Genomic DNA, 8,644 nt, shown 5'->3' on the forward strand with positions numbered 1-8,644 from the left:
ATTATAAATAGTTTAATTAGGATAAGGCATTAAAAGGTCTTACTTAATCAATAAAGTTTCTGACCCTCTGTTTTTAGCAGCCAAGCTAATCAGGAACATTGTAACTAATGATTTGAATGAATCACAACTTTTTTTTCCCTGCTGCTATTTCTTAATGATGAGGCCTTATTTTGCTACCACATTCCCCGTCGCTGACCTTTTTTTTATGGGACTGAGTTGGGTTCATATAGCTCGTAGCCAGGGTACAACCCAGACCATTAGCCAGTACCTAAACCACTAGCATGAACCATCAGCCCTATGATTTCTGCAGTTCATTCATTTTGCTGCTTCCTAACGATCTCTGCCCCAGCTCTAAATCCTGCTTTTATTGTAGACAGCGCTGACAACAGGCAGCCTTGTCTTTCATTTCCTTGATGTACTTTGTACTGCAGTATGGCTTTTGTTAGTATTGATGCAAACATTACCATAAACCACCACCTAGGGACTAGAAACAATTGACTAACTGTTTTCAAATCCAATACACTTAAGTTGATCAGACACAAAGTTTAAGTACAGTTAGCTGTAGAAAACACCATTGCTGTGTGGTCTAGGGCTGCCGAGCTGAGAGAGAGGGAGATCAAGGCCAATGTAATGCTGGGCCAACATAATGCATTGGTAAATTTCAAAACAAAACTGACGTCAAAATAAGGCAGCTTGTAATTATTGCAACAGTGAGAGTAAATTTCTCAAAATTTGGAGTCTATAAAAAATATTGCCATTTTCACACAAAATATGATTGCCATAAACATATTATAAATGTAATTAATTTTGAATATACACCCTTCCTTTTATAAAACAGTCTGTGCAGGAGAGAAAAAATAATTCTTAATTAAATGGCAAGGAAACTAGACTCATTACGAATACATTTTCTGTTGCTGTGAAACAATTTGCAAGTCACATGCATTATTTATCTAAAATGGAGCCTGACCCTTTTTTGTAAAGGGAGCAATAGTGGGGTCATTTGCTGCTTGAGCTTGGCCAGATTTTGGAGTCGGGCTTTTGTAAAGGATCATTCAGGTCTATTTTCTATCCCATGCTTCAAAGCTTTCAACTGCATCTTTGATGTTTCTCTTTAAATTAAGCAATATTGAGCAAAACAAAAAAAAAAGAGAAGTGGAAAAGAAGAAGACTTATGTTCATTGCCAGCATCCCCCCCCCCCCCCCCCCCCCCCCCCCCCTGTTTTTACTGTTATTTCTATGCTGCACACCCAATCACCTGAAGCCTTTAATGGGAAATATATGTATAATATATCAACTCACCAACTCAATGCATTTATTCCAAATTACACCAAATCCTTTTAAATATGAAACTATCTCTACGTTTTACCCGAGTCTTTCCTTCTGAGCATGAATCTAAGTAAAAAAGGGACATACCGAGAATATATACATATCTGAACAAAGCAGATGGAGAGCTGCTAAGCTCATACTGATATCTAACTGTCCCGTTTATGCAGTAGCTCCATATTTAGGTAGTTCAGCTTTTCCAGTATTACTTTAAAAAAAAAAAAATCTTGACAATAGCAATTATTCCGTTCACCTGTTTTGGTTCCCATGTTTCCCATGGCACGTTTTATTTTGTCAACATTGTGAAGGTATGGCAGTCTGCCGCTATTTTTTTCCGTATAAGTTGACTTGTAAATGTGATTTAATTAGCAATCAGCACTGCAGAAGGGCTGATCATTCCACTGACAAAATGCAATTGGAATTCTCATTCCACCATTGACGTTTCACCATCTCACATTGTTCTTGTTGTCAGAGGGTTTTAGCTGATTATCTGTATCCGGTTAGATAAATAACGACAATTGATCAGTTTTAACTCTCCTGGACAAAATAAGCAAGTGGAATGCCCACAGAGTTCCATTCTGTAAAACACCTGAAGCAATGGTGGTTTGTACTAAAGAACTTCAGATGGATACAAATTTATATCTTAAAATGATAATTGAAACAAATAATGCGTAAATTTATGACAACTATGCGAATCAATGCTCAGTGAATTCCAAAATTAGTCATTGCCACTTCCATTTTTAAAGAACTGTCCGCATCTGTTCTCCAATCCAGCAAAAATGTGTTTTATGTTCATCAGCAGTGTTTAACCAACACAGAATTTAATGAAGAAGATGCTTGGTTTTCTTCTTCCTAAAGAGGGATTATGTAAACTGTATGCTTCAAGATATCAAAAATCATAAGTAATTATTGTTGTATGCTTATGTAATAATTTTTTTAACCAAAGATCTTAAATATTACCATTAAAGCAAGTAATTGTTAATTAAGCACAGCTCTGTTATCTATAGGCTGAACAATATTTTTACTGTTTTGCAATTAGAAATTAGTCTATATTCATCATATTTAATGCAGATGAAGCACGTAAATAAGATACTCGGCATGAAATAAATTGTTTTTCGGCAAGATCCATTTGAAATATTTTTCAGTGCAGATAATAAACATTCTTTTCCACACAAGCACTTGATATTATTTTGATTCATAAAACAAGCTGCTTTTTAGCAAGAAATTGGTTTTCACCACCTTTTGTGAGTGCAATGTATGTTGCAGCAAGCGCAGATGAAGTTGGGTATAATATGTTAACTATATCATGCTTTATACAGTAATTAATGTGGTAAAGCAGGATGTTGCAATTGCAGTGAGGAGTGTATGCATGCCTGCAGCTGCTGCGTCAGTGTGACACTGACCACAGAGAAGGCGTTCAGAGCTTCAGAACCCCTCTCCATGGCAGTCAAAGACAGGCTGCAGAAAAGCCAGCCAGGGAGTTGAGGGAAAGCTAGCGGGGTGGGAAGGGGGAGGGGGAACAGCAATCTTCAGTGTGTGTGGCCACTCCCCATGCAATCCAGTGCCCTGAAGGATGCCCATGCCTTGAGTGGCCCCAAGCCACAACGAGGTGTGGGCTGATCAATCTAGCAGACATCGCAACATTTTGCACAGTGCATCATATAGAGGTGCTGCATTCATTGAGGGACAATGCGGTCATACTTCTGCTCATATACTGAGCAATGAAAAATGATTCTGGCAGATGATGTGAGTTAAACATCGATGTCACGCTGTGGACCTTTAATTCACATTTTTTTTGCTGATCAGCTGCGGGATTTGGCCCTTGTTTCTTATGACGGATAAAAGGTAGTTGTAGAAATGGCTGGTGCGCCTATGATGATGTGATTTGCTGTGCCATGAAGCCAGGCAAAGGTCATCCGCATTCAGGTGAATCGCACGTGAAAGTGCCCGCACCATATTCCCGACAGGCGCTAATTAACCAGGAACTGGTTGCCAGCATTTTTAAACCGGGGAAGTCTTTAAGTTCTGTTCTTTCAGAATTCAGAAATTTAGCAGAAAATAATTTATGAAATGTCCAAAATTTGACAAATCTGTGGTTTCTTTTAAAAGATACTGCTTTTTACGCAACTGATGTTTCCCTCCTTTTTGTATGATGCTAAGTATATTTCACATCAGCGTACATTGTTAGCAAAGATACATCAGCAAGATGGGTCTGTAACCAAGACATGGGAATGCAGGAATGATTTAAATTAGTTCAATGTGTCTCACCTTTCTTGCCACTGCCTTACATTTTAACTATCAACCAATGGACACTGGACTATGTAAGATATATAGAGGGTTGATGGCTACACTGACTCAATTTCTGTGTAGAATTACAGCCTGCACACTGCCCTGCATAGTAACAAAAAAAAAGCTTTTCCTTGCATGTGGACATCATGTTTTTCATAATAAGATCTCAGCGTTTGCCTGTTGTTTTCAATGCATAATTCACCTCAGGAAAAAAAAGTGGTGAAACGTAAGGATCATATTGGTAAAGAAGGTAGTTCACAGTCAGAGGAGATTTAACATCTGATTTACACAGAGCGTTAGGTATGGCTGATAGGACAAGACCAATAGGAGGCATTAGCAATCTGTGCAATTTTGCTGGCACTGTAATTGAACCTTTTAAAACAGAAAGGAAACATTGACTTTTCTCAGATCGGAGTGAGGTGTTATTGTATGTGACCTCACGGCTGTAACAATTACGCAAACCCTTATTTTTAAAAATGTGCTCTTTTCTTTGAGTAGATTATATGATATATTTCACAGGACCGACGAGGGACTTTCTTTCGCAGCATTAGAAATCAATGGACATATTTAAACAATAAAAGAGCTAACTGAAAACACAATTACACTTTCATGTATTATGCTTCTGTTTCAAAAAGGATAGTTATATCAATAATGAAATAATGTAGCAATTTTGCAACTGCTTCATTTAACCATATATCCAATCAACAAGGATGTCTGATTGATATAACTCACAAGAAGCTGTGACTCTGTGCCTCAGTGATGTTACTCATAATTTAGAAGATACCAGCTTCAATATGAGATGCACAGAATATTATCATAAGGACATAAGGGGCCAAAGTTGAATTTGGCCATTCGGCCCATCAAATCTTCTCCGCCATTCTCTGATCTATCTCCTCCTCCTAGACCCATTCTCCTGCCTTCTCCACATAACCTCTGACACCTGTTCTAATCAAGAATGAATTAATTAATAAGTTTATTGGCCAAGTATATTCACATACAAGGAATTTGCCTTGGTGCTCTGCTCGCAAGTGATAACGTGACATACAGTGACAGTTAGGAATTACACATAAAACATTAAACAGTAATAATAAAACATCGATTAAACATGTGAATAAAATAACAGAGCAAAAGGAGGCTACACATTTTTGGTTATTGAGTAGAGCTACTACTTGTGGAAAAAAACAGTTTTTATGTCTGGCTGTGGCAGCTTTGACAGTCCGGAGTCGCCTTCCAGAGAGAAGTGATTCAAATAGTTTGTGGCCAGGGTGAGAGGGGTCAGAGATGATCTTACCCGCTCGATTCCTGGCCCTTACAGTGTACAGTTCATCAATGGAGGGAAGGTTGCAGCCAATAACCTTGTCACTGATCGGACGATTCGCTGCAGCCTCTGAATGTCGTGCTTGGTGGCTGAGCTAAACCAGATCATAATAGAGAAGGTGACGACAGACTCTAAGAAGGCCGTACAGAATTGGACCATCATTGCATGTGGCAGATTGTGCTTACTCAGTTGCCGCAGGAAGTACATCCTCTGTTGTGCCTTTTTGACTGTGGAGTCAATGGTGGCCCTATATTTAAGATCCTTGGAGATGATGGTTCCCAGGAACTTAAAAGACTCCACAGATGTGACTGTGGTGTTATTGATGGTGAGTGGGGTGAGGGAGGGGGATTAATCTATCTCTGCCTTAAAAAATCCACTGACTTGGCCTCCACTGCCTTCTGTGGCAAATGTTTCCTTTGAGTCGGAGTTTGTATTTGGGGAATTTTTATGGCTTTAAGTTTTCACAGTGATGTCACAGTCCACAACATCGTAATTTGGCTTTTGTAGTCTCTTAACGTGTGTTTGTACATACAAGCATTTTTATCTCTCTTATGGGCTCAGGGAGCTTAGTGATGCAGCCTCCAAATGAGACAGAGACAAAGTCCATGCAGTAAGGAATTAGATGAGACCATACATGGCAAAATATTTTCAGTCCACAGGATACACGTACGATAGAAAATAGTTTAGTTTCATTTGCAATCTATGCTAGCAGTGTATAAGCAACCACCAATGATTTGTGTAGAGTGTGGAAGATGTATTTTGTACTTGCTATGCTTCACTATTGTCTAGTTGAATATCAATATTATAACAAACTGTGTATCAATATATTGGAAAGATGGTCCTTTGGAATCAGCAAAAAATGGCAAAAGGAGATGATGAAACAGATCCATCAATATCTATCAACAGAAAAGACAATCTATAGTTTAGGGTGAAAACTGCCAGAAATGACAGCTAAATTGCTGAATAATTAAACATCACGCAGAATATATTCACAGGCTCCGTTTCATCAGAATAAATACATTTTCAAATAATAATTAGTGATGCATAAAACACATGATACAATTTCACACAACAGGTTGTGACTTATTTTTTTATTTACTAGACCATGTGGGGACCCGTTTGGGGCCCGTCACCTATCGGGGGGCGGGGGGGGGGGGGGGGGGGGAGAGGGGGAGACGGGGGAGAGGGGGGGGTAGAGAGAGAGGGGGGGAGGGGTAGAGAGGGAGGGGGAGGGGGTAGAGGCAGCACCTACCCAGGTCATAGAGCAGCAGACTCCCCACCAGGCACCGTAAAAAATGGAGGGTGTGGCGGCTGACAAGAGTCGGGCCCCTTGGCACGGGAATGGACTAGTCCAAAGGTGGCCCTTAACTATAGGGATAAAGGGCAGGGATTTCGGTGTTATTGTTCTCTTGCAGACCCGACTGGACAAGAGAAGAACAACTTGTAAAATTCCTCCCAAAATACGCGGCTCCTCGCCTTCATTTCGGGCTTATCTCGCGCCACATTGGTGACCCAGATGCTCCATTGGTGTCATAATGGAGTCAAAAGACAGAGACACCCATCCGTCCGTCTCACAGGCTGACCGGGCCCTGTCTCTCGACGCGGTCTCCATTAAACTACCTATGTTCTGGACCGCCCGGCCTTGCGTCTGATTTCAGCAGGCGGAGGCCCAATTCCAACTGCGGGGCATTAAAGCGGACAACACCCGCTACTTCTACCTGGTGGAGGCCCTCGACCAGGACACGGCTCAGTTCCTCGAAGACCCCCTGGCAGCTGAGAAATACCTCGGCCATAAGGAGCTCGTGCTCTAGGTTTACGGGCTCAGCCAGATGGAACGGGCTGCCAAGCTCCTTCATATGGAGGACCCAGGAGACCCGCGGCCATCAAGCCTCCTTAATGAGACGTCGTGCTCCAGGATGGGCACACACCGTGCCTCATGTTTGAGTATATTTACCGGCATCTGCTGCCAGCCGACATCCGCCTGCAGCTCACCGACGCATCGTTCGCTGTGGATAGTGCGCCGGGATGATGTCAGCGCACTGGACATCACTCCGGCAGTGCCCAATTTTCTCTGGTTGGGCGGGGGAGCTGTGGAGGGAGTGACAGCTGCGCCCCGGAGGCCTGTGCAATCGCCCCCCCGCAGCCATGGCAGGTAAAGTATCAGCAGGTTCCAAGCACCACCGGCAGGAAGCACTGATGCTATTGCCACCAGCGCTGGGATGTCGCAGCATGACAATGCCGCCAGCCATGCACCTTCCCGGAAACGCCAGGGCTGGCTGCCAATAGTCCCGCGGCGGCCAGCCAGATTCACCGCCTCTTCGCCTGGGATCGGTGCTCCGGGGGTCGCTTCCTTGTGGATACCGGCGCAGAACTGAGCTTCCTGCCCCCTTCGCTGGTGGGCATTCATTCCAGTAAGCGGGGGGCCGTCCTCACTGTGGCGAATGGTATCCCCATCGCCTGGTCCCGATCGTTTTTGGCTCCTATCTTTTCACATGGCAGTTTACCATCGCCGATGTCTCCCAGCTGTTGCTCGGTGTTGAATTAGAAACATAGAAAATAGGTGCAGGAGTAAGCCATTTGGCCCTTCGAGCCTGCACCACCATTCAATATGATCATGGCTGAGCATCCAACTTAGTATCCTCCTGTACCTGCCTTCTCTCCACACCCCCTGATCCCTTTAGCCACAAGGGCCACATCTAACTCCCTCTTAAATATAGCCAATGAACTGGCCTCAACTACCTTCTATGGCAGAGAATTCCAGAGATTCACCACTCTCTGTGTGAAAAATGTTTTCCTCATCTCATTTCCCCCTTATCCTTAAACTATGACCCTGTGTTCTGGACTTCCCCAAAATCGGGAACATAAGTTTCTATAAGATCCCCCCTCAATATTCCAAATTCTAGCGAGTACAAGGCGAGTCTATCCAGTCTTTCTTCATATGAAAGTCCTGACATCCCAGTGATCAGTCTGGTGAACCTTCCTCCGGCTCGCTTCCTCCTGGTGGACATCAGGTGGCAGCATTTGGTCCACGCCGCCATGATGGAGCCAATCGCGCTGCGTCTGGATGAGCCGATTGCACGCCCCCTGTCGTCCGTGGATTCCTGTTTTGCTCAGGTGCCGGTAAGGGTGACCACCATCAACTTCCTCGGCCACCGCGTGACTTCAGAAGGCGCAGTTCCCCTGCCGGACAGGGTCGATCCCATCTGCCGGTTTCCCCATCCATACGCTGTGCGCGGCCTGCAGTAGTTCGTCGGCATGGTGGCCTTTTATCACCGGTTTGTGCCAACTGCAGCCCACATCATGCGGCCGCTGTATCATCTGCTGGTGGGTAGGGCTAAGGACGTCGAGTGGACCGGTGGCAATGAGCCGGTGGCGGCATTTGACGGCGTGAAGGAGGCCCTTGCTAGGGCTGCGCTGCTGGTTTACCCGCGGGTGGATTCCCCCGACTGCCCTAACGGTGGACGCCTTGGAGCCAGCAGTTGGTGCCGTGCTGGAACAACTGATGGACGGGGTCTGGTGTCCCCTGGCCTTATTCAGCCGGCACCTCAACAACGCCCAGAGGAAGTACAGTGCTATGCTGGCTCTGTACCTGGTGGTGCGCCACTTCCACCATTTCCCGGAGGGCCGCCCATTCACCTTCTACACAGACCACAAGCCGCTTACCTTCGCCCTAGCAATGGTTTCCGATGCCTGGATGCCGTTTTTGAGGTGGCG

The sequence above is a fragment of the Leucoraja erinacea genome, chromosome 4, assembly GCF_028641065.1.
Source record: "Leucoraja erinacea ecotype New England chromosome 4, Leri_hhj_1, whole genome shotgun sequence".
Taxonomy (NCBI): Eukaryota; Metazoa; Chordata; class Chondrichthyes; order Rajiformes; family Rajidae; genus Leucoraja; species Leucoraja erinaceus.